The sequence below is a fragment of the Meriones unguiculatus genome, chromosome 1, assembly GCF_030254825.1.
Source record: "Meriones unguiculatus strain TT.TT164.6M chromosome 1, Bangor_MerUng_6.1, whole genome shotgun sequence".
In the NCBI taxonomy this organism is placed as follows: domain Eukaryota; kingdom Metazoa; phylum Chordata; class Mammalia; order Rodentia; family Muridae; genus Meriones; species Meriones unguiculatus.
Window position 1 is genome coordinate 11,666,340 of NC_083349.1, and position 25,989 is coordinate 11,692,328.

At 42.6% G+C, this 25,989-nt stretch overlaps 1 protein-coding gene and 1 non-coding gene across 2 annotated transcripts in view; one reads left to right on the forward strand and one right to left on the reverse strand.

The window, feature by feature from the left end:
* Positions 1 to 25,989, reverse strand: part of Adam12 (ADAM metallopeptidase domain 12) — a 319,335-nt gene that overhangs the window by 289,921 nt on the left and 3,425 nt on the right. The window lies entirely within an intron of this gene.
* Positions 5,669 to 5,810, forward strand: LOC132651560 (small nucleolar RNA SNORA48). Its single transcript, XR_009589170.1, has one exon. It is a non-coding gene; the product is annotated as a small nucleolar RNA SNORA48 (small nucleolar RNA).

A 25,989-nucleotide genomic window follows, 5' to 3' on the forward strand; every position in this document is an offset into this window, starting at 1 on the left:
CAGAGAGCAACTGAATGAATGTTCTTGGCTCAGCTAATGCCACGAGTCCTTGGCATTATTCAGTCTAGTCCTCAAGCCCAGGGAAAGGGGATATTCTTCCCACTTCAGTTAACTTCATCTATGTAAACTCTGACTGGTCCCTGAAGGCTTGTGATTCCACATCATGTCAAGTTGACAATTGACACTAACCATCACTCTTTCTTACCCCATCCTTCCTCATATGAAAAATGACAGTAATTTGTAGATTGTCACTGGCATCCTTAGGGATTCAAGAAGTAATTTTTATTATGAAAAAGCTCACTCAACTATATCCTTTGATGACGCTGGTTTAAGATAATTGGACTCTGCCCTTCACAAGCATCAACTTCCAAAATATTCATGATGCTATTGTAGGGAAGGAGTAAGGCAGGGCTCCACGGGAAGAGGTGTGGGGATCTGAGACACAGTAGGTACACAATGAACATATGTGAGAAAATGGGAAAGCCTGGTGACTGCAGGACTGGGGGCGGCTCCAGCTTCTGCTAGATTTCTAAAATTCCATCGCTCCTTTATTCCATACACATTACAGGCAGTTATAATGCAAATTACTTTAGAATTAACTGATGTTTGATCCTTATTTTTCAAGACAGGGTTTCTCTGTGTAGCCTTGGCTGTCCTTGAACTCACTCTGTAGGCAAGGCTTGCCTCGAAGTCAGAGATCTGCCTGCCTCTGCCTCCTGAGTGCTGGGATCAAAGGCATGCACCACTACTGCCCAACTTGAAGTTTATTAATTTAAAGAATGCACATTGCACATGATACTGTGTTCCATGCAAACTTTTTCATAAGCTATGAGCATATTCCGCCTTCTAACTCCTTCTTCATCTCCCTTTTGTTGGTTTTCCAAATTGGATACTCAAAACTAGAGTTCTGTAAGACAAGACTCCAAAAGGAAAAAATATAGATGAAAATAGAAATCTTCTAGACAGTGTTAAAGGCTTGGCCAGAGCAGATTTTGTGAAAACACTGCTAAGTTTTTGACAAATTCTCAAATTTCAATCAATAAAATTCTAAATCAATGTTCATGTCAGTTTAGGGAAGTGTCACAAAAGGCAGATAGATGTTTTTCACATACTTATTTCATTGGCCACAGGGTTTAGAGTGGTTTACAGACAATTTGTGTAATAAGAGCTCCTATGTCAACCTTTAAATACAATTTCTCACAGAGAAAGAAAAAATATTAAAGACCAAAGACTTTTGAAAGTTCTGTTTTAAAAGTTTATATATCAGGGGGGTGTGTGGTGTGTGGTGGCACACAACGTTAGTTCTGGCACTTGGGAGGCAGGGACAGACAGATCTCTGTGAGTTTGAGGCCTACCAGGACTGAGTAGTGAAACTTTATCTTAAAAAATGAAATTGATCAAAGACTATGCAGACAGTCCTGATGAGACCTGATAGGTTAGGGTCAGATGGGAGGGGAGGAGGACCTCCCCTATCTGTGGACTGGGGGAGGGGCATGGGAGGAGATGATGGAGGGAGGGCAGGACTGGGAGGGGATGATGGAGGGGGCTACAGCGGGGATAGAAAGTGAATAAATTGTAATCAATTTTAAAAATTTAAAAAAGAAGTAAATTATTAAAAATGAAAATGATAATTTTCACACCAAAATATTTGAAATAGACCCAAAATGCTTTAAGTGTTATCAAGAAAGATAGACATAGATGGATTAAAAATAGTATAATTGTGAGTTGCACTGAAAACGCAAACTTATACCCACAAGGAATTCTAGCTCTCACTCCTCATTGAAGGACTAGCAGGTGCAGTTAACAATAGAAAGCCACAAAAGGTCAAAGGGTAGAGAATAAGCAATTGCAGGGAACTCAGTCCTAGGTGACGTGTCCACAGCACATGCCACACATAAAGCTCATGGAACATCACCAAAGAGGAGACAGAAAGACTAAGTGCCAGAGGCCCAGGAAATTGCCTGCAAGATTATGTCTTTATACATATGAGAGGGAAGCTGTACCCAAGAAATCTCAAAAGTATGATCACCTAAAAAAATCTTCAGCAATGACAATACTAATTGACCTGCCAACATAGATGGAAGAAATCTTACAAGACCTCACCCCAGATAAAAAGCTATGGACAATTAATGTCCATTGAAAAAGGGAGAATCAGTTTCCCCCAAAGACAAGTCCCTGCTAGATTACTCAGTTCTAAGCAGTTGGCCCTAAACACAGATGCATATGGATCAGCAGGATGTCTGTATATTTGTGTGTGTGTGTGTGTGTGTGTGTGTGTGTCTCAATGGCAATTAAAAAAAAAAGAAGCCACAAATTTGAAAGGAAGAGTATGTGTGGGAGGAGTTGAAGAGAGAGAGACAAAGAGACAGACACACACAGACACACACTCTCTCTCCCTCTTTCTTTCTCACGTAAAACCCTTTTACCTTTAGGCCAAGTGTGACAAATTCAAATATATTATATCTTGATGGAGTTAGGTATTTCCCCCCACCTGTAATAAATCTCTGATAAAATCACACTCATTTCTCTATCAATGACAAGTTATAGCAACATATCAATTAATATTTGCGTCAGTAAGCCAAAGGGAGAGGGGAGAGAAAGAGTTTGAATCTCGGTGACCAAATCCAGCTCATATAATTCAGTGTTCAATGCTGATTATTTCTAAAAGCCCAACCTGAAAACCTGCAGGTCAGCAGTCAGTTCTCCAGCCAGCACTGAGGCAATGGGAATCCTCACATCAGAGCCTGGGGCAGAAGCATGCCTGCTATTTGCATTCATTTGTAAACCTGTGGTTTATCTTTGAATCACTATAATAAAGCAATAAAAAAGAACTATGAGAAATAAATGTAAGAAAAGTAAAATTATTTATAGGTAGTACGATTAGTTACCTAGGAAACCCAGGAAAGGCAGCTGCATATCTTCTAAAAAGAAACATGATATTTTAATAGACATACAAGTCCCCAAATGCATGTGTGTAAATCAATACAAGAAAATGCCATTACTAAAATAAAATTGAAAATTGGATCCCATTTACAATGACAAGGAAAGACAAACAACCAAGGGTGAAAAGCCACCTAAATAAAACACATAGTGGGAGATGGATGATAATGCTTTTCATATAAAATTATGGCCTACAGAAGGGTAGGACCACAATATGTAAATAGCCCTTAATAAATCAGGTGGAGGAAGACAAATCCCTCAATAGCAAAGTGACCAAAAAACAAGAAGTGACAATCCCAAAATCACGAATCTCAAACTGATTTTTAAAAATAAAAAAGTCAACCACATAAAAATCTCAACTTCTCCATCTGCTGACTTCATGTTTTTATGTGCACAAACACCCACTAGACAAATTCTCCCTTATCCCACCCCACCTGCTATTCCTCCACCCTGCAAAGAATAAACCATGGCATATCAAGGCCGACTTTAGAAGAAAGCATTGGGTAAGTTAAAGGATCCCTGCTGGATCTATCTACTGTAAATTTATACCATGTGTGGAGGTCAGAGGGCAACTCTCAGGATTCTGTCCTCTCCTGCCCCTTTGTGGGATCCAAACATGACTCGTTCCATCAGGCCTGTACATAAGGACCTCTGTCACTAAACTATCCCTCTGACCCTCCGTCTTATATTTTGTTACAGGTTCGCTCACTGCATCAAGAGCTCACCAACTGGTTAGGCTGGCTGACTAACAAGACCCCAAGATGTTCCTGTCTTGAGCCTTCCCAGCACTCGGAGTTAGGCACATGCCAGCAAACCCACTGTTTACATGGGTGCTGGGGATCTGGATGCAGGTGCCTCTGGAATAAGTGCTTCAGCCAATGAGCTGTCCCTCTATCCCTTTTAAAACGTATAATCTAGGGAACTTGCAAAGACAATATGATAATCACAAACAATAAAATGAGCGATGGAGAGTAATCTGCACGCCAGGTTGGGAGACACAGCCTGTGGGGGCAGACAGCAACACATGGCCAGATTTCACAAGGTTTCTTAGTTCTCTCTGAACTCATGTGGAATTCTAACCCAACCCTGCTCACACCCACTGTGACTTATTTTTGACTCTAAAATGTCCATGGAACATAGTCAATGGAGTAAAGAAAGGTTCTGAAGGCGCAAAAGACTGAAGTCTTACAGGTATTGGACTTGTTAAGCAGCAACACGGACAGATCAGTGGAAACATTCAAACTCATCCAAATATGCATAAAAGTTATTACTTTCAATCACTAAAAAAAAGTAGTGAACTGGGTAGAAATTGGTAGATTTGTAGCCTCATTTGTGTATCAAAATAAATACTCTATGGATGCATAATTCAAATGCAATAGTAATAAAAACCATAAAGCCACTAAGGTACAGCTCCTTGTAGCCCTTCTCGAAGTCATGGCAGAAACATGTTCCTTTCCATCCCTTAAACGTTGAAGGTGCCCATTCTAATCCCAGTGGAAGCCACTAAAATACAACGATAAATCAGAGAACACAGTGGACGAACCCTAAGGCTTCTCAATCTGAAATAAATCAGGAAAAAGAGAAAAAGAAAGACACACAAACAGCAAATAGAAGAGAAACAAGAGAATAAAGATTTTTAACAACCCCATGAGGCTTGGACATAGCCCATTCATTAGGGCTCTTTCTGGGCATGCTCGAAGCCCTGGGTTCCATCCAGAGCACAACATAAACTGGGTGTGGTTCTTTCAGAACTCACCTGTAATCTTAGCACTAAGGAGGTAGAGGCAAGAAAGTTCAAAAGATCAAGGTCATCCTCGGTGACATAGCAAATTTGAGACAAGCCACTGATATGAGCCCTTGCTTAAAAAGAAAAACTATAAAAAACTACCCCACTATGATTGATCAGATTAAATATAATTATATTAATCTTCTACTTAAAGGTCCAAGACATAAAATGGATTAAAAGACAAAGCCAAACTCTGGGAAGCAGAGGCAGGCAGATCTCCGTGAGTTTGAGGCCAGCCTGGTCTACAAAGTGAGTGCAGGACAGCCAAGGCTACACAGAGAAACCCTGCCTCAAAAAAAAAAAAAAATCCCTAAAACAAAACAAAACGACAAAGACAATTATATGTTATTTTCAAGAAATTTATCACATACACATACATACAATATAAAATACATGTAAGCTTGTCTGGGTGGGAGGGGTGGTCCTCAAAAATGGTACTCCATGCTACACAGGATCACAGTCATCGAAGGAAAGCCCAGGTGGCTGCATATATATCAGAGTAGACTTCGGACAGGAACCATTTCCAGGTCTGGAAAGATGGCTCAGTGGTTAAGAGTATTTGCTGCTCTTCCAGAGTACCTGAGTTCAGTTCCCACCAACCATATTAGGCAGCTCACAATGGCTCATGTAACTCCAACTCAAGAGGATCCAACACACTCTTCCAGTCTCCATTGGTACTGCATTCTCATGCATATATTCCCACATGTCCACATTTTACACACACACACACACACACACACACACAAAACACCAAGGTGATCTAATGCCCTCTTCTGGTCTTCATGGGCACTGTACTCACAGGTACATAGCCACACACAGAGACACATAATACACATAGTTTAAAATAATAGTAATAATAATAATATAAGAAGAAGAATAGAATCATTGCCAGACATGGAGAAAATTTTGTATCAATGTGTGTGTCACCTTAAAGAATTTTCCCTCCCCTGGCAATGGGCAGAGACTCCTTCTTGTTGGTGTTGTTCTTATACCAGTCAGGGGCAGAGCAGATGACAGTTCTTTGTTCACCCTAGCTTGATGTATGGCTTGATAGCCAAAGCTGTCTTATGCCTAGGACTCATAAAAATCAAGTCAAATCAAATCCGGGCAGCACAGCACTGGAGGAAGAAGACAGAGACCTGCAGACAGCCATGCCATCCACTGACCTGGCCTCCAGTGCATGGCACAGGTGAGCCGCAGATGCTTGCTTGCCACCATACCATGAAGCATGGATGGAGGATGTCACCCAGGGACCTGCCAGCCATGTAGCCTGCCTTCAGTGGAAGCCACCCCCATGTGTTGAGTATGTGGTGGTCAGACAGGAGAGAAAGAAGTGGAGCAGCTTGAACATTTTGAAGGGAGATGGGACTGGAGACATGAGAGTGGAGAGGAGCAGCCTGTTAGGAGTGACCAGCCTTGTCACCAAAGCCATTGTGAGGTCCCAGTCTGGGCTACCACTGAGTGCCACGTCTGAGTCTATGTCTGTGCAGCAGCGGGGATCAATATCTGTGACTCACATTACCACCAGAGAACATGGGGATGTCCCTAGTGGGAACAGCTGCCAGGGAGCATATGACTGGCCAAAGACTAAGCATCACCAGCCCTGCCCCTCACAGGCTATATTGCTCAGGAGAGTTGACCCCATCTCTCATCTGAAGCACATGGGAGAGTAGGCTCTGTGCTTTGGCCAGGCAGTACAGTGGAACTGGTCCTGGAGGTAGGGTTTGGGGAGTATGTGAGTGTGTGTGTGTGTGTGTGTGTGTGTGTGTGTGTGTGTGTGCCAGTCCTGAGATTGTAAATGTGGGAGAGCTGACCCTGCCCCACTTGTCTGCTGTGGAGTGCCACAGTGATGCCATAGAGGTGAGGCCACCCCTTCCCTGCCTCTTGATACCTTTGGCAGTCTGGAAAGCTACCCACAAGATCAGGAGCTTAGGATAGCTAGTCCAGCCCCTTACTAGCTGTAGCACTTGAGAGAACAGGCTCTATACCTCTCCTGGACAGTGGTGGTGGGGTTAGGGATGGGTGCAGGTGAGCCAGCCCCAAGAGTGAAAGCTTGGAGGACCTGGCCCCACCACTCATCTGCTGTGAGGTGGCATGGGTGCGAGGGTGATGACCTCCCCTCTTCCCACCACCTGCAGCAGTCAGGAGAACCGGCCTTAAGGTCATGAGAGCAGGCGAGGTGTCCCTATCCATCTGCAGTTTCAGTGCTTGGAGAGTGTGCACTGCACCTCATCTAAGCAGCACAGTAGAGCTGGCCCTGGTGGGAGGGGCACAGGTGAGACAGCTCTGAGAATGAAAGTGCAGGAGAGTTGGCCCTGCCACTCATCTGGTGTGAGGTGGTATGGGTACAGGGGTGTTGCTCTCCTCCCCTCTCTTCCTCACTACCTGCAGTAGCTGGGAAAGCTAACCCTGGAGTCATGAGAGTGGGAGAGCTAGCCCTGCCCCATCACTGGCTGTAGTATTTGGGAGAGTGGGCCCTGCACCTTGCCTGGGCAATACAGTGGAGCTGGCCCCGATGGCGAAAGCATGGGTGAGCCAGCCCCGTGGTTATGAGAACAGGAACACTGTCCTTCTCTGCAGGCTACAGCATAGAGTAGGAAGAGGGGAGAGTAGGCCCTGAACCTTGATTGGGTAGCACAGTGGAGCTGCCTCTGGAGGTATGGGTGTGGTTGAGTTGCCCCGAGGGCATGAGAACAAGAGATTGGAGCCTGTCTTCTGCCTGTGGTAGCATTGGGTTGCCTAGCAGTGCTGGAGAGCTGGCCCTGTTGGTGTAGACAGAGGAGAGCCAGCAAGCTGACCAGCTCAGCTACCACCCAGGCCCAGATCCAGGGCTCTAAATTGGTCCACCACAAAATTTATATCATCTGCAAACAGTTGGGATGCATGAAAAAGCCAGTCTTGCTGTTCCAAAGCTGAAGGATCTCCATGACATAGAGCAACAACAGGATAACTGGAGGAGTCCCAGTGAGGATCCAATATTGATGGTGTCACAGAAGCCAGAGATCTCAAACCAGACCGATGACTCATTGTAATTAAGATTTGCAAGTGAGTATGTGTAGACAGAAGGATGTGCTGTGGGACACACAGTAATACACCAACTTCTATGATGAGATACCTTTTATGATTTGCTGCTGTTGTGGTGTATTCATTTGTGTGTGCGTTTTATTTTAGAGGGAGGTTGCAAGGGCAAAGGGTGGATATGAAGGGATAACGGAGATGAGCGGGACTGGGATATACAATGTGAAAGTCACAAAGAATCAATAAAAAGATTAAAAAAAAAAACTTCCCAAAGAGAAACGAATTTACTACTTCAACGTAGGGTTTTACTCTTATTTTTATTTTCTTTTATTTTTTCCAAGACAAGGTTTCTCTGGGTAGCTCGCGCTGTGCTAGATCTTACTCTATAGAGCAGGCTGGCCTCAAACTCGTAGAAATCTGCCTGCCTCTGCCTCCTTGAGTGCTGGGGTTAAAGGTATGCACCACCGCCTGGCTTACTTGCTTCGGTTTTGTTTGTTTGTAATAATTGACAGAAATGGTGAAAGTAAAGATAGGTAAGCTCCTCCAAGTCCATTCCGCTTATGGAACACTGCCTTTCCAACATCTACAGAACAAACATTGTTTTCAAATGCTTGTAGAGTATTCACTAACACATGCTATCAACTCCAGTGTGAAAGCAGCCTCAATAGGTAAACAGGTATAAAAATCACAATAGAGATGCATCCTCTGTAAGCATCTGACATTAGAAGTGAACAGCTGAAGATTTCTTTAAATTTTTTCAAATATGTGCTCATTTAAACATAGCCTTGTAAGGGCTGTAGAGATGTTTCAGCAGGTAAAAGCTGGAGTCATGCAAGCCTAATGGCCTAAGTTCAAGCCCTACAACCCCCACGAAAAGCTGACACTGAGGCATACATCTGTAATTCAGGACTCCTGCTGGGAGATGGGAAGCAGAGCAATCCATCTCTCCAGGGCAATCTCCTGCAAGTTTGGGAGTCAGGTAACCTAAATTATGTACCATGGTACAAATCACAAGATAGAACCTGCCTTAACAAGGTGAAAGACAAGAATCTGCAATCTGCACACACACACACACACACACACACACACACAATTTGCAAAGGTTAAAAAAAGCATGCTTATAGATAAGCCAAATATCAAAGAAAAATTACAAAAGGGAATTGTTGAATGTTTTGAAATAATGATTGCAAACATAGATTATATAAAAATATATGGTCTGCATATAGAAGCACTTTACAGCTATATGCATATGTTCAAATGATGTTCCTAAAACTGAGAACGTCTTGTGTTGACTGACATGCCTCCTCCCAGAGTAGGAGAACACATTTTAGACCGACTAGAAGGAAAGAGTGGTAAGCAAAGGCGTATACGCTGTGTGACAAACAACTACAGAGGACGTGCTTTCAGACTTAAGTTGGTTAGCCGAAAACTACCATCAAATTATTCAACTCTAACAAGATAAAAGAAGGACTGAGAGGCTAATATGATCTACCAATTTCAGGAACTAAAGGAGGGCATCATCAAAGCAGATTGTATGGGCACTCAGTATTTAAAAAAAAAAAAGCCAATAAGACTATCTCAGAAAACATAGACTTAGTATTGAAAGATGTAAAATTTCCAAACTTACCTCCAGTGAGAGGAGCTATATAGATTTATATCTATCAAAAAGAAAAAAAAAACCCGAATAATCAGGTCTTTCCCCAACACATGTTCAGATATGTGTGCCCATACATCAGCCCCAGATTATTACAGTGATGAGTCCCAGAAGATGTTTAAGAGAGAAATAACACTATCTTACTATAACTCTCTCACAAGATACAAGAGGAGGTAAAACCCTCAGAGCTCTTATTAAGAGGCCAGTATAACTCCAATACCCAAACTAGGCAAGAATATAGCAGTGGAAGTCTCAGGAATGCAGACATAAAAACCTTAATAAAACATAAGGAGTTCAAATGCAGATCTCCCTGGATATGCATAAATGTGGATATATGTGTATGTGTGTATCCTGATATATAAGTATATATATGTATGTATGTATACGTATACATATATATATACATATATATAATGAGAAACAAATGTGATAATTTGCAGAATTTAAATAAATCTTGAAGATCATATTCTCAGGCCTAAAACTAATTGGGCCACCCAATTGCTGTGTACATGGAAACTCTCCAAAAACATAAATCTCATTGTTCCTTTGATAACCCACTTCCATATCTCATGATCTCAGCTTATTTTCATATTTCTACAAAGAACAGATGGTAAACACTGAGAGAATTATAAAAATAAATGGTGTACCACTCCAGGACGTGCTCCTTTTAAATTACTGGGAGTTTATCAACAACCATATTCTTGCTAAGTTTCCAAACTTAAATACAAAAACATTTTCTGAAGCCACTGAAGCCATCCAAGATGGCTGTAAATAAAAAGGACAGCCAAGGAACATGAGAGAGAGAGAGAGAGAGAGAGAGAGAGAGAGAGCAAGTTAATACTCAGAATTTGCAAATTAGCCTGGTGGAATTCTCCATTGAATTTTGTGGCTGCTGAAGTTCACTCTGTTTAGAAAGAACATTCTGCCTCTCCGTTGGATTTTTACTCATTTGAATCAAGGTTACTCCAAAGGCCCAGCATTCTGGAGAGGGAAAAGGGAACACACAGTTACATTTGTCATTGTTGGGCCACTAACTCACAGCTCCAGGGAACTCAAACCCACATTAGATTGTGGAGCCTCTCATCCTGCTTCTTCATCTGTTTCCTTCCTGGGGGTAGCCAGCAGCACCTGCTGAGCCAATAGAAACATCAGCTGACGTATTATCATTTTATTGTTTACCCAGTAGTTGGAGCACCATAGTATTTCCTAGAGGTGTTTCTTTTGGATCACTGACATTAGAGATTCTACTTTTCTCATACCAAACGTTAGGACACATGGATTTTTTTTTTTTTTTTTTTTTTGTAAATAAAAGAATTGCCAAATATGCTTATCCGTTTACATGAGTGGTTAGATATAGGCAAAAGTGTAGGGAAGAGCAGCTCTTGAGTTGATCCACGTTTGGTGGAAAGGAAAATAAAAGCACAGTAGATGGGGTTACTCACTCACCGCACTACTGTTATTTATCTGGCAGCCGCACTGTCAGGCAACAGGGACCCAGGGGGAACAAAATTCTCAGGAAAAAAAATCAACTTGCTCTCTCTTCTTGCTGGTGAGAGCATCCATCTCTGCCACGGTTGCCATTCTTTGCTGACATCAGACTACAGTGCCTTCAGATCTATGATAGACTGAAGACCAGCAATTGTTCAGGAATCTTCTACCACCAGATCAGGACTGCTTTGTGGACTGGGAAGCTGCCAGGTTCTCAGCCTCTCCAGTGTGCAGATGGCCATTGTTGAACTATCCAGCCCCTATCATCTGTAAGCCAGTCTAGTAAGTCTCTTTAGAATATATACATTAATATATATTCACATACATTAGAATACATATGAATATATATTGGAATGTATATTTATATATGTGAATATGTATTATAATATATATTCTATCAGCTCTATTCCTCTAGAGAACCCCGCCTAATATGTTTGAGATGTAGTTTGGTCTAAGAAAGAGTTGTAGTGAGAACGAACTGGGGACAGAGGCAAAGAAGACACAGCAGTAAACACAGAAGCTGGGCTGTTAGGGAACTGAAATGCAGGGGGAAAAAACGCCCTAGAGACAGGATGCTATTAGCCATCTTAACACCTGAGAACAGGTGCATCTATCTGTCAAAGACAGGTCCAACAGTAACACCCATTGTCTTTCTGACTCACTGTGCTAGTCAGCCTAAGACCTTAAAGACCAGGCTTCCTGCTATGCCGGGATATCCAACCACTGCCTTAGGAATAGACTAGATTGGCCTTATGATTCTCTTCTAACTCACAGAGCCCAGAAATCACATCACGATTAGATTGTGTCACTTCAGGTTTCTTGAAAGCAGCACCCCTCCCCCGACTCCCATTTTCTACTCTCTCTTTTTTTAAATCTTTTTTTTTTATTATTAAAAAACAGCAAAGTTACAGAGCTTCAATGGGCTACACTATTGATACCACGTGAGTTCTGACTGGTCATTGGCAAGAGAGTAAGGAAGCTGTGTGCTAAGTTTCGTTCACAAAAGCGTGAAAGATTCTTATCTTGAGACAGTAACTAGTATCAATATCTATCCCCAAAACCTTGATGAGCATTTTAAACTATTTACTTCTCCCATTCTACTCCTAGCCCTCCTCCTCCCAGAGTCTTTTCTCAATGGTCCATTGGAAACTGAAGGCTTGGAAAATCCATGGCCCTGCCTTGGTCTGCCATGATTCTGCCCTTCTCAGTATTCCTTCTGCCCGCTCCATGGTATCCCCATGGTGGCACAGGAGGAGATGAATCTTTATCCTTTTAGCTGTAAGTCAACAAGACCAGAAGGATCAGGGCATGGTGGCATGAATCTTTAATCTCAGCTATCTGGAGGCAGAGGCAAACACATCTCTGAGTTTGAGGCCAGCCTGGTCTACATAGCGAGTTCCATGATAGCTAGAGACCAGGATGAAATGACACCATATTCCTAGGTTATAGAGAGATACCCCTGATTCTAAGTCCAACAGCACAAAGACTGGAACATGAGAGCTAAGATGCAAGGAAAGGAAAACATCCCTGAACCTTTCATTCAGCCATTTCGTATTTTGGGAACAACACTGACTACCATCCATTAGGATCAAGAGGGGATAGATGGTAGCTCATAGAACCTAGAACTTACGGCTTCTGAGGCATGGTGGGAAGCAGGTAAACAGAAGCCACCGAATGAGCAGTGGTACATATACCCCCTCTCCAATTTGAATAGAGAATGCCCACATCCGCTTCACTCAGTGCTTACTACAACCCAGGAAAGTGATATCATTTCCATTCCTTAGTGGTGAAGGATCTAAGGTCAAAGATTTACTAGGTTCCTTGGGGTCACACAGATATAAAGAAGTCACTGCTCCAAGTCCAGATCCTGGCTCTTGATTCAAACCACCTGTCATTTTTGCATCTATAGTAGAAGAATTCCTACCTTTACCCACTACATCTACCCAGGTGTGACACCAGAGGAGACAGGTGAAATACAGGTCCTTATTTTATGCCATTGATGCCCCTGGGAGATAAAGGTATCATGGGCGGGTTGTGGGGGGTGGGGGGAGAGTCATCTATATCTAATACAATCATCTTAGCTTAGTTTTTTTAAAAACTGTTTCTCATCCCATCCCTCCTCCCACCCTCTTAGCAAATTGTTATCTTGTTTGACACTCTGTAACCAATGGCTTAGCCCCGAGCTGTGCAGAGGAGAAAGCAAAATCAAAAGCTTAATTCTAACTGTAAGCAGAGTTGAGAAACAGGCAAGAAGCCTGAGAAATTCATGAGGACAAACTGGCAGAGGGGAATGTGAGAGTACACGAAGTTCCCATGAATCAATGGTACTCAAGCAACACTCGTTTCCTATGAAGAAACGAGATAGAGTTTATGTAATCAAGTTAATGAGTCATCAAATTTTGGTGTCATTTAGGTGAGTGGTTCCCGTCCCCTGGATAAATGAGTGGAGGAATGCAGTTAAGTGGACTCACAGAAGCCACTCCAAAAGTGGCAAAGACCTCCAGATGAGTGCACCATCATTGTGATCTATCACGCTTGCCTCCCATTATCAAAATCAATAAGCATGGGAAAATCTAGTGTGTGCTCCTGGAAGGTGCAGGCAAGAGGAATTCTGTTGACACCTTCGCTGGCAGAGAGGCGACTTCCGGAGTTTGTGTCGGCCTGATTCTCCAGCTGTTCTCATTTTGCCTCAGCCAGAAGAAGATGGGAACAGCTGATGGCCTCACCCGAAGCTTAGCTTGGCCCCATCGCTCACACATCCACTCTTGCAGCTGCCAAGGCAAAGCGGGACCTGCCAGCAGGAGAGCAGCTGCCTGCTTTCCTGATTAGTGTTCTGAGCGCTGGAAGCTGAGACCCAGTGCCCCTGGAGTGGGTTCAGTTTCTTTTCAGCACATCCCTAGGATTCATGCACTCTACATGCCACGAGGTGAGAGCCCGTGTCTGGTTTTCACACCCCTGTGCTCCCCTCCCCCAGCTCCTAGCCCAAATCTTGGATCACAGCATGCAGGAAGGAAATGGGTTGATTCACATGGGGCCTTCTAGCTCTGTGAACATGGTGACTCCAAAGAGAACTTTCCACTGAAGCACATACAAATGCTAAATGTGACACTCACATTGGAGGACGACCCATATAACTGGAATTGAAAGAAGGGGGGGGCGGAATTAAAGAAATTCCAAGCGAAGACATTCAGATATTCCAACACCTTGGAAAACCAGGAGGTCCAGTCGATACTGGCCCTACTCCAGGGGTTTACTTGACATTAAATATGACTTGTACACAGGAAAGATTGAAGCTTCAGATCCTTGAATAAAATCAGGACCTGGGTTAGGGATCTGCTAGCCCAGGGTACAGTGCTTGCCTAGCACATGAGGCCCCGGCTTCTATCCCTGACACTACAATAATAAAAACAAAATCTAAACAAAACCTTGAAGGACTGTCCTTTCCAACTTATCAGGCCTATTAAAACTTTGAGGTTCTCAAGGAACCTGCAATCTCTCAAGTCACTTATTTTCATCCCAGAATCTGATGAGTATATTAGATGGGCAGTCCAGAGCAGGTTCAAAAATTCCAGGGCTGCTGCTGATGCCCCGAGTGACAGTCTAGGCTCAGCTCAGGCTTCACGCTGAGCAGGTAAGTAGAAGGATTGCTACCTGAAGTAAGCATTGCTCAGAAACCTTATAAAGAAGGTTTCCATTTATCTGGATCAGGATCACTTCCCTTATCTACCCACTACAGCCAACTTCTTCCACCAATGAGCATCTAGTTTCTGATAAACACAAACGAGCCTGTAGCATATCTAAGTCCTCACACTAATTCATTCATAGGCTGTTCTGGCCCATACCCCATGCCCCACTACTCCAACTCCCAAGATAGCCTAGCTCATATGCCTCCCTTAAAATGAGCAAGGCTTTCCCATCTCTTTGCTGTCCTCTCTGCCCCTGGAGAGACATCAATGGTAGTTTGATCTCCAATAAACCTTTTTTTTAAAAAAAAAAAAAAAACACACACAGAGCAGTCTAGTTCTGTGGTTTCACTGAGCCCTCACTTATGCTAGGGACTTGGAACTTCAAGTCTTTGCCACTTGGATATGGCAATATCAAATAAACTTACAATAAACTTGTGGTGTAAAAGCTCCAAGTTAGGGAATGGTATACAAGAATGGGTTCCGACAAGTGAATGCCCAAGTACCTGACATAAATGAGCAATCTCTGTTCTTCAGGAAAGACTTGAATTTATAGCATGGCCCATAGTGTACAAGGCTTCCATGGAGAAGACAGCTGGGAAAGAGAAAGCAGAAGGTTCTGAAATCAAGACACCAGGAAATCCAGGCCTGGTGGTATGGGTCTAAATCCCACCCACCTGGGCAGGAGGCTATGGACTGAGTCAGTCTCTCTCTCTCTCTCTTTGTCTCTCTCTCTCTCTTTCTCTCTCTCTCTCTCTCTGTGTGTGTGTGTGTGTACACCACATGCACGAAAGGTGCCTTTGTAGGCCAAAAGAAGACATCAGATCCCCTAGAACTGAAGTCATAGGTGGTTGTGAGCTGCCTGACGTGGGTTCTGGGATTTGATCCTGCGTCTTCTGCATGGACAGCGAGTGCTCTTAAGGGATACGGCACCTCTATAGCTCTCCCTCCTCCCAGCAATGTTTATGAATGCATTAGCTACTCTCCTTGTGGCTGTGACAAGACACCTGACGAAGGCAACTCAGGAGATGGTGGTTATTTTGGCTCACAGTTTGCCACGTCAGAGAAGGTGCGGAGGTAGGAACAGCCCAGGGATGTGAAGGTGTGAGGCCGATGTCTCTCACATCCCAGGAAACAGAGAAGGATGAATCCTGGGGCTCAGCTGGCTTTCTAATTGTCCCCTTTTTATTTAACCATGGTCCCCAGGCTGTGGATGGTACCATTCACTTCAGTGAGTCTTTCTCCCTCAGTCAACCCTCTCTGGAAACACCTCTCATGGGTGATTCTCCTCAAACAGTGGTAACCAACCTGTGGGTCACAATGCCTTTGGGGGTCAAATGACCCCTTCACAGGGGTCACATATCAGATATTCTACATATCAGATATTTATGTTATGATTTATAACACTATCAAAATTCCAGTTATGTAGTAATTTTATAGTTGGGGGGGTCATCACAACATGAAGAACTATTTTAAAAGGTCACAACATTAGGAAGGTTGAGGACCACTGTTCTAGAAGATTCCAAATATTCTGTTAACAATGGTGATCGATTACAACAAGCAACATATGTTTCAAAAGAGCTGAACTAAATTACCAAACAGTGACAATGAAAACTCAGAAGTGCAGTGGGAAGCATCTACCCAGGCTTAGCCTGTACCACTGTCTGAGAGGAGGCAAGGGTTCTCTCCAGACTCTGTTAGTGAAGTACAAATGTGAAAAACCAAACAGTACTAGTGAAAGTGTGGAAAGATAATGAGACTTAGAGTGTCTATACTCACAGATCCAGAAGGTGTAAATAGTTCTTTAGCCATACAGTGGAAGACAGAAAAAAAGACTAAAAAGAAAAGAAAAGAAAGGCATCTAAAAGGGAAAAGGCTAAAGCTATTTTTATTAACATTGAAAGAGAGAGAGAACTTGACTCCATGTGCTGGCTGCTTCTATTTACCCTGCATAAAGAGAAAATGCTGACCCATGAGAGGCAGAAGGGGATAACACAAAGAATTGTGATAATTCTCAGAGAATTTCTGCAGAGCAAGTGTAAGGATTTCTACAGAATAAACACACATTCTACTAGTGTTAATGAACATTAAACAAGATCACCGAGTTCAAAACCAATACCACCGCAATAGGTTAAAGGGAGCATGAGCTAGACCACCACCAACAAAGGGTGTATCCGTACGGAAAACAAAAATAGCCAGGGCTGACACCTGCAGAAGCTCAGTGGTAGACACAGGGGCATTGCTAGAAGTCTATTTCTGTGTAGTTATTATCATTATCTAAAGATCTAGAGGCTGGAGAGATGCCTTGGCATTTAAGGGTGGTTGCTGCTCTTCCAGAGGGTGAAGGCTTGGTTCCTAGCACCTACATCAGGCAGATCACAACTTCTGCTTCCTGGATCCAATGACCCCTTCTGCCCTCTATGAGTAACCTGCACTCATGTGGCAGACACTTTCACAGACACATAAATAAAACTAAAAATAAAGCTCTTTTAAAAAAAGTGTTAAAGATTTAAAATAATAACAACTAAGAGTGCTCAGAGCATTTAGATGAAGCCCCTGCAGAGCTATGCAAGGATTCTGGGGAGAAAGTCATTCAAAGCATCCTGAATATCAATAGAGAGAACAAGTAAGTAGAAATGCCTATATTTATGACAGCAGCCTTGAGGTCACAAGAATGCTCATTCTCTGCCAAATTAACTGAGATCTCCGCATGGGGTGTTACATAAACCCTACAGGAAGATTCTAATATTCGTACAAGATGCTGGAACATCATGAACAATAAAGACATTTTAAAAGCAAAGAAAAAGAGAGTGGGAGAGATTAAGTCTTCTCTGAGCTTAGTGTGGGCTGGGCACTTCACACTATCTCATGGCATCCTCCGAATACATGGAAAGGTAAACACATCACTTCATAGAGAAGACCAAGGAAGAGTGAGGTTATCTAATCTGCCTGAATGGAAGAGTGGTTTGGAAGAATATGAGAGCTGGAGGGTGGGGAGGAGGGCTGGGAAACACTGTCCTCTGGGCCTTGTATGGCTATTGCATTCAGGGACCCCCAGCAGCTGCACGTAACCACACAGAGACAGCTGAAGTTCTAGAGTAGATGGGGCTGATGATCCCCAGGCCCAGCCCCTGACTGAGGAGCTCTTGGCAGTTGGTAGCTGTTGGGGGATTTAGAGTCAGTCTTTTTCAAGGATGCGGATCCTGGTAGGATTCCCATGCTCCAGTGGAAGGTCCCATATCCATGCACATTTGGGCAGCGCTGCCTGGACCCAGCAGGTTAACAAGAAAAACGAAAGACATCAAGCTGGGAAAGAGATGTGTTGAAGGGGCGTTGGGGGATAAAATGGGGAAATACAATGGTATGTTATTCTATACATTTATAAAATTCCAGAAAAAAAATTTTTTTTGTCTGAGGTTTGGGGCTCCAGCCATCTCAGTCCTTCTAGCCCTGAGAGATGTCCTGTGATGTGGGAGTTTGGGGATGAGCCCTAGCTAGCTGAGTTCAGCACAGTATCTCTGTACTTCTGAAGCTTTCTTCTCTGAGTCCCTCTTTCAGGAATTCTGTCACATCGACAAGATGTATTATCAACCTGAATACTTAAGACCTCCTGGAAACCATGGAAGGAAGATCCCCTGGACCTCTCAGTGTTGACAAAATAGGAAGCAAATCCAGTAACCATTACCATGACAATGGGTTGTTTAGATGTACACAAATATGGATGTTGATCCCATACAATAAATAGAAAATACATTTCAATTATAAGTCAACAGTAAAAGTTAATATTTAGGAGAAGTTATTTTAAAAAAATCTCTTTTGGAGTTCAAGAAAAGAAAGAAACATTCATAAACAAAACTTCTGAAAAAATCTCTAGGAGGGCCAGTGAGGTGATTCGGTAATTAAAGGCACTGTCCCTGTAAGCCCAACAACTTGGGTTCGAGTCTATGATCCCACAGTGGAAGGAGAGAACTGACTCCTGAAAGTTGCCATTTGAGTTACATATGTGTGCTATAGCACACATGAGCCATCACATACGAAAGCACACACACACAGGAAGTAATTTCAAGAATCATGCTTAACAATAAATAAATGAGGCACTAGAGAGTTGGCTCAGAGGTTTGGCTGCTCTCCCAGAGGACATGGTTAGATTCCCAGCATATACAGGGTGGCTCACGACCATCTGTAGCTCCAGACCCAGGGCGTCTGATGTTCTCTTCCGGTCTCCAGACATGTATATGGTACACAGACATACATCCAGACAAGAACCCATACACACAAAATAAAAATAAATTGTTTTTTGTTTGTTTGTTTGTTTGTTTGGTGGAAAATAATTGAGGAAGACACCTGACATCAACCTCTGGCCCCCACATGCACACATATTTTTGTACAACACACACACACACACACACACACACACACACACACCACAGATAAATGATTGGTTTGCCAAGATTACTGTTGCTGTTAGCCTCAACCAGTCAAAATAAACTTTTTTTTTTCCCACAATGGATGATGGAAACTAATGACCACTGGTGAAGCTCTTGGGAACAAGTGACTTGGTGTGGCACAGTAGCCCAATGCTTAGCCGTAGATGGACATCTATATCACTCTCTCCAAGACTCAGGAAACACTGAGCTTTGTAGAGAAGGCATCCGAAAAAAAAAGATATTAAGATTCCTGGTAGGTTGACCATTGCACTTTTTAAGAAGAGGAGGAGGAAAGCTCAAAGTTGTGCAGATAGGAGTGGATCTGGGGGAAACTGGGAGAGGGAGATTAATATACATAAAATTTCAAAATACATGAAATTTTCAAAGAGTTAATAAAACTGTTATTTAAAAAGAGAAAGAAAACAGAGGATGTTGGGTGCTGGGAAGGGCAGACTGTTGCATAGTAGTGTCCTCCCAATTGAAATATCCCCTCCAGGAGGGAGGAGGGCTCCTGAGACTGAAGAAGTAAACAAACTGTCAGGAGTCTGAGAAAACAGAAACTTAGATTCTCAGAGGCCCCTCCTCAGAGGCCCCTCCTCAGCTCTGTGGCAGGAGCAGAGCAGAGCCCAGAAAGAAACTTAGCTCTGAGAAGCTAAGATGAGACCTCGGAGCTGCCGGACCACAGCTGCAGCATTCCTGAGTAGTAATAATTCCTGAGTAGTCACTAAACTAATGGGGTGGGTGGGTTTTTATCGGATTCATCCCTGCTCTTACATGTAAACCCTATAATCCTGTTAGTGTGCTCAGTTAAAAACTCATTAGTCACCCCCCCACACACACACCCCAAAAAAGGAGGAAAACAAAAGCAAGCTACAAAATAATATCCACAATATGACTCCAGTTCTCCCGCTCTGCAATAAAAACACATAAAATGTTGGAACAGTAATGGTTTGGGGGGAGTACAAGAATTGTGAATAAATTTTGCTTTATTTTTGTTTTCAGACCATTTATTAAATTTTCTGAAATGTTACTAGCTATGTAGTATGAATGAAGAAAAATAAATAATATGGAAAAATGAAAAGGTAATAAATAACAATAACTTACTCAGAGAAAACATAAACAAAACTATTGAGAATATCTAATAGTGATGAAAATGTCAGTTAAGAGATGAAAATATTTCACATCCAGCTTGTCAAAATGCAAAAGCTAGAAAATAGCAAATACGCCTAATTTTGTGTAATCAAAACTCTCCAAGTAGGAATTTTTTTCCCTTTGTGGAGCCAATTTGAAAAGCAATTTAACAAAGTATATTAAAGTGGAAAATGAACGTACTGTACAACTCAGCAATTCCCTCATAATAGGTCCCCTACAGCTCACACTCACACATAAAGAGACAGGACAAGGATACACCACTGTGAGGTAAAAAGCTGGAGAAAGCAGGTATTTGTCAACAGAGGACAGCACAATTTTCAGCTTAGTCATTCAATTAAAAAGAAGGAACCAAGTTCAAATGACAGCATGAATAAATCTTAAAAACACATTGACTTAAAAAAAAAAAACCCTGAAGATTGCAAATGTTGTAATCTGTAGTAAGGTACCATTAGCCTAACAGTTAAATCCAAAAACAGCATCAGGGACTGATTAGAGAAATATATATATTTAAGACCCATCAACTTACTCTGAAAGGAAGAAGGTTTGCATGGGTGGAAAACAGGTGTGTGGTTGTGCACAAACCTTTAATGTTTTAGACCTTTAAGATTTAGACATTCTGAATCATGTATAATAAAATCTAGCAGGTAAGGAATACAGATATATATGACTTATTCTGGATTTGTTTTCCAACCTTAAATTCTTTTTCAATAATTGTTATTTTACTATACCAAATTATACTGAAATTAACTGGAAAACCCCAGTTTTAGTTTGGGAACCTATTTTTGTTTACTTGGTGCTATGGTCTGAATGTGCAGGTCCCTCCTCCACCCAAATCCCCCAAGACTCATGTGTTTGAACACTTAGGCTCCAGCAGTTGGGGGTGGAGTGGGGAAGAAGAGCAGAGCCTTTGGTATACGTCCCAACTGACAAACAGGGCTAGAGGGATAGGCTTCTAGGGTCACAGGTCAGCCTAGCTCTTAGCTTCCTGATTCACTAAGATCTGATTTTCTATACCCCAAACACCTGCCACCATGCCTTCCTGAGTGATGTTCTTTTTGAGCCATGAGCTCAATGAGCCCCTCCCCCTTCAAGTTGATTCTCTCAGGCATTTTGCCACAACATCAAGAGGAGTCCCTAGCACACTTGCTCTTTCTCATTTCAGGAATATAAATTGCTCCACGAACCAGAAAACAACAACCCTTTAAACCACAGACTGGCTGGAGAGATGGCCTGCATTGAACACCCACATTGAACAGCTCATATTGCCGGTAACTACAGCTCCAGGGTCTCTGATACCCTCTTCTAGCCTCCGAGGGCACCTGCATTCATATGTATGTGCCCTGCATGCTCCCACACAAATGCACAGATTCATGCACTAAGGTGTTTATTTATTGAAAAAATATATATATATATATCATGAGACAGGTTCGAAATCCTAACACAAGCTCTAAGAATTTCACCTGGATATTAAGGATTTAAGCCAAACCAAACAAGTAAAATCAGGGTCTCAGATCAGATCCAAGCTCAAGAGAACACAGACAGCTCCTTTCTAACACCACACACACACACACACACACACACACACACTTGAATTCTCTCCTGGCTTGAATACAACATAACAACATAAGAAAGTTTTGGGCTTGAATGCATGATGGTACTTACCACACTCTGCTTGGAAAGGCATGCCCAGGGACACAGAGGGCCATCTAAAGGAAAGCCAAAGTATCAGCAGAAAGCAGGCAGAAGGTCCAGGTACCCAAGGAGGCTGCCCAATTAAACAAACAAACAAACAAACAAACAAACAAATGGTTTTCTGGAAGCTAAGTTCTTAATATAGTCTTGGGATGACATAAAAGCTTAAAGGGCTAAAAAAATATCAATATGAGGCTGAATTATTCAGCTTCTCCTCCTCATCTGTCTGTCAGTTGAAGGCAAGGTATATTGGGCATTAGATAAAGTCCCAAGGAAACAGGATGAAAAATGACTTGCAGAGAGTGGGAAGGTTGAAACAGCAGTCTGTCCAGAAGCATAAAACTTAAGCGAACATTTGAATTGGAAAGCAGTGGGTCTGACCTGCATTACCAATTCTGTTTAAAATCAGATGAATCTCCAACTGCCACGAGCATTGTATTATGCCAAAGATAGAGTACACAGATTACAGGATGTTTACCAGGGCTGGGGTATGGCCTACTTTTCCTCATGAGATAGCACAGAGATGGCCTTACATCTGTCGCCTCCAGGCGCCATCTGAAAGCCCGATGTCCTCTGCTGTGGGAAGAGGGCAGGAACAAGACAAGCTGCAGGGTTCTCTCCCGAGCACTGCCTAAGATCTTGGCATGGTGCCTGGCCTCAGTGCTCTCAGGGGTTTTTAGTATTGACATGCCAATATGGAAACTCTGTGTTTGGTAAAATACTGACTTCACACATATAATAAAACAGCTACATGGCATACAGAATGAAACACACCGCCCCCCCCAAAAAAAAAAATCCCTTCTATATAGATTGCATCTACCTAACTTCTCAGGCCTGATAATCCAGAGTTGTTTAACCCTGTTGGGTAGATGCAGGAAGGGGGTTGTTGGGCTGTCTGGGGTGCAGGCTGAAGGTTGTGGGGCTGCCCATGTGCCCATGCTCGTGTGCAAATTCAGAAATGAGTCTCAAACCTATCTTTATAAATCAGAGATATAGCAGGAACAACAGAGCTTTAAAGAGCTTCTAGAATACATTCTGATATAAAAAAAAAATGGGTTTTTTTTGTTTTTGTTTTTTTGGTGTTTTTTTGCAACTGTAACGAGCTCATTACACAGCACCATCTAGGGCAGGAAGAAATCTAGTTAGCATCTTTAAACGATGGCTCTTCCACCCTTGAAAATGTGTGTGTGCGTGTGCAATTCCCACAGCTGCAACATTTGTCTAATTAGGTATATGTTGACTTTGAGTTTTCATAGAATTTTGAAAAGAAAGTTTTGGAACATTTTGAAATGGATTTAATGTTTGTTTCCACAAGGAAAGAAGAAAAGGAGCCAAATGATAGTGGGAGGAAGAAAATGTCAGTTGCGGTAATGAAGGCATGGCTGTCCTCCAGTTGGGCAGAGTCACAGGTGCTTCCCCATGTCCCCTTTGGAAACTACAATAAAACACTAGTTAGTACAACAGCAGCAGCAGCAGCCATAAGAACCGAAGCATCACAAGAGTAAGAAGAGGCAGCCAGCTGAGTGTGGTGACCCATGCCTGTAATCCCAGCCTTGAAGGAGGCAGAGGCAGGTGGATCGCTGTGAGTTCCGGGACAGCCTGGTCCACAAAGTGAGTCCAGGACAGCCAAGGCTGTACAGAGAAGTCCTGTCTCAGGAGGAAAAAAAACAAAAACAAAAAACAGAGGCAGCCAAGCTTTGTGAGATGTGCAGCTGTGGGCACAGCTCAGGGATAAGAGTGTGCTGCCCTGGGTCCTGTCTTTTGGTGAGTTGAATGAAAAACAACCCCCACAGTGTTGGGTGTTTGGCCCCCAGTTGGAACTGGTTTTTAGGCTTAGGAGGTGTGGCCACGCTGGGAGATTCTACTGGGGGTGGGATTGGAGAGTGTAAAGGCTCCCACCATTTCTAGTTTGCTGTCTCTGCTTCATGCTTCCTGATCCTGCCACCATACTTGGTGCCTTTCCTCTGCCATCATAGACTCTAACCTTCTGGGACTATAAGTTCCAATAAATTATTTCTTCTATATGTTGTCTTGGTCATGGTGTTTTATCCTAGCATTAGAAAAGTAACTAATATACATCCCCAGCATCCCTCCCCCTGCCCCCAGAGAGAGGGAAATAGAGGGAGAAAGGGGAGAGGGAAAAGGAGAGGGAGAGAGAGGGACAAAGAGAGGAAGGGAGAGAGAAAGGGAAGGAGGAAAGAAGAGGGAGAGAAAGGGACAAAGAGAGGGAGAGGGGGACAAAGAGAGGGAGGGAGGAAGAGAGAGAGATGGAAAGAGAGAGAGGCAGGGAGAGGGATCAATTCCTGGAGAAGATGAAAGCCATGGTTCAAGGAAATGAGAATTCCAAGCTCCAAGTTTCTTGCAAAGCTGGTATGGTGGCTCCCTGCCTCCCCAAACCCAGGGCACAAGAATGCATTCAGGAGTCCCAGCAGCATAGAACTGCTGAAGATCAGAACACTCCCATGCCAGCCATATCATATAGAGGAAAGATCAAAAGTACTGAATTAAAAACAAAAACATTAAATAGAAACAAGAGCAACAGGAGGGCATGATATCCTTTTTAACCCTCTTCTGTTGAACTTCCATGCCCCATAGCCAGGCTCAAATCTTCAGCAGGAAATAGAGAGATTTTGGGGGGTCAAGAGAAAAAAACTGACCAGCCCAAAGGAAAACAACACATATGCCAGAACCAATGATACATGAAGGTTTCCCACTAATAGGAAGCCTCCTTCCCTCATCAATAAATCCATCTGTGGAAGCACATAAAACTTCTAATCATCCAGAAATCCCAGTATTAAACAACAACAGTAAGCTGAAGAGAGAATGTTTGAAAAATCTAAGAGAGTCTACTAAAAGGGTAAAGAATCTCAAAATTCACAGTGACCCTGGGGTGAACAAAGAGTGTCTACCAACCAACAATGTGTTCAGAGCTAACAAAAACCTTCTCTGCATAACAAGAAGATAAGGCCACCATAATGAAAAGAAGACAACTTATGTAACAAGAAAAACTCTTGGAGATCAAACAGACGCCAGTAAACATCTTTAGTTTGAATAGAGAAGCTAAGAAAGCATAAGGAACTACCCCCACCTCCCCAAAAGAATAAAATGTAGAGATGGAAAATGTTAGGGAAGAAGAAGAAATAGCTGAAGAAATTTCAGTCTGACAGTTACACTGAGTTCCTAGTATGATCACTGAAAAGAACATCACTAAAGCACATTTACACAAAATGTAAAAATTACAGTTATAAAGAAAAACATAGTAAATCCCAGAAAGAAAATATATTTTAAAAATGAACAATGAGCATGCTATTAATTTTTCCTGTTCTCAAGCAGTAGTGGGCATGAAGACAATAAAGAAATTCCTTATGGAAATATGACTTCTACCAAACTAGCAATCAGGATGGAATGAAGAGCACACACACACACACCAAAGAAAGACAAGAATGTTGGTCATGCCTTGCATGCATATATAGATAACATAATATGTGCTGTGTAGTTTTTATATGCACAAAAGTGTGTGTATGTGTGTATACATGTGAGTGTGAAAGAGAGAGGGAGGGAAAGATAAAGGGAGGGAGAGAGGGAGAGCATCTCTATGGGGAAGAAATGTGCTCAACTTTTTTAGATTACTTAGCCTCATTTCTTAAAAAAAAAAAAAATGTTTCTTCAAGGAAGGAATAGAAGCCAAATGGAGACAAATGACAACAGAAGGAATAAAATATTTGTATGTCAAGTGTGGCAGCAATCTTATACATGTAAACACACACTTGTCTATGTGTGTGTCTGTGTGTGTGTGTGTGTGTGTGTGTCTGTGTGTCTTTATGAAGGGCACAGCAGACACCAGCTTTCTTGTGGAACTCTGGCTTTTTTTTTCTTTTCTGAGGTTCCTGTGTGCACAGCTACACATATCCAGAGTCCTCCACAGCTCCTAAAAGGCTCATAACAACATTATTTTCCTAAAAAAAAAAAAAAAGAAGGGATTGTAGTTCTTCACCTTTTATATCTTTTGCTCTATTGCTTCCTAGAATGCAGGTATGAGCATAAGAGGTACAGCAGCCAGCATGAGACCAGGAGGCACTAAGTTTAAGAGCAAAAACCAACATCTAAGAAGGGCAGATACAAAGACTGTGCAGTGCCCCCGATTGTAGT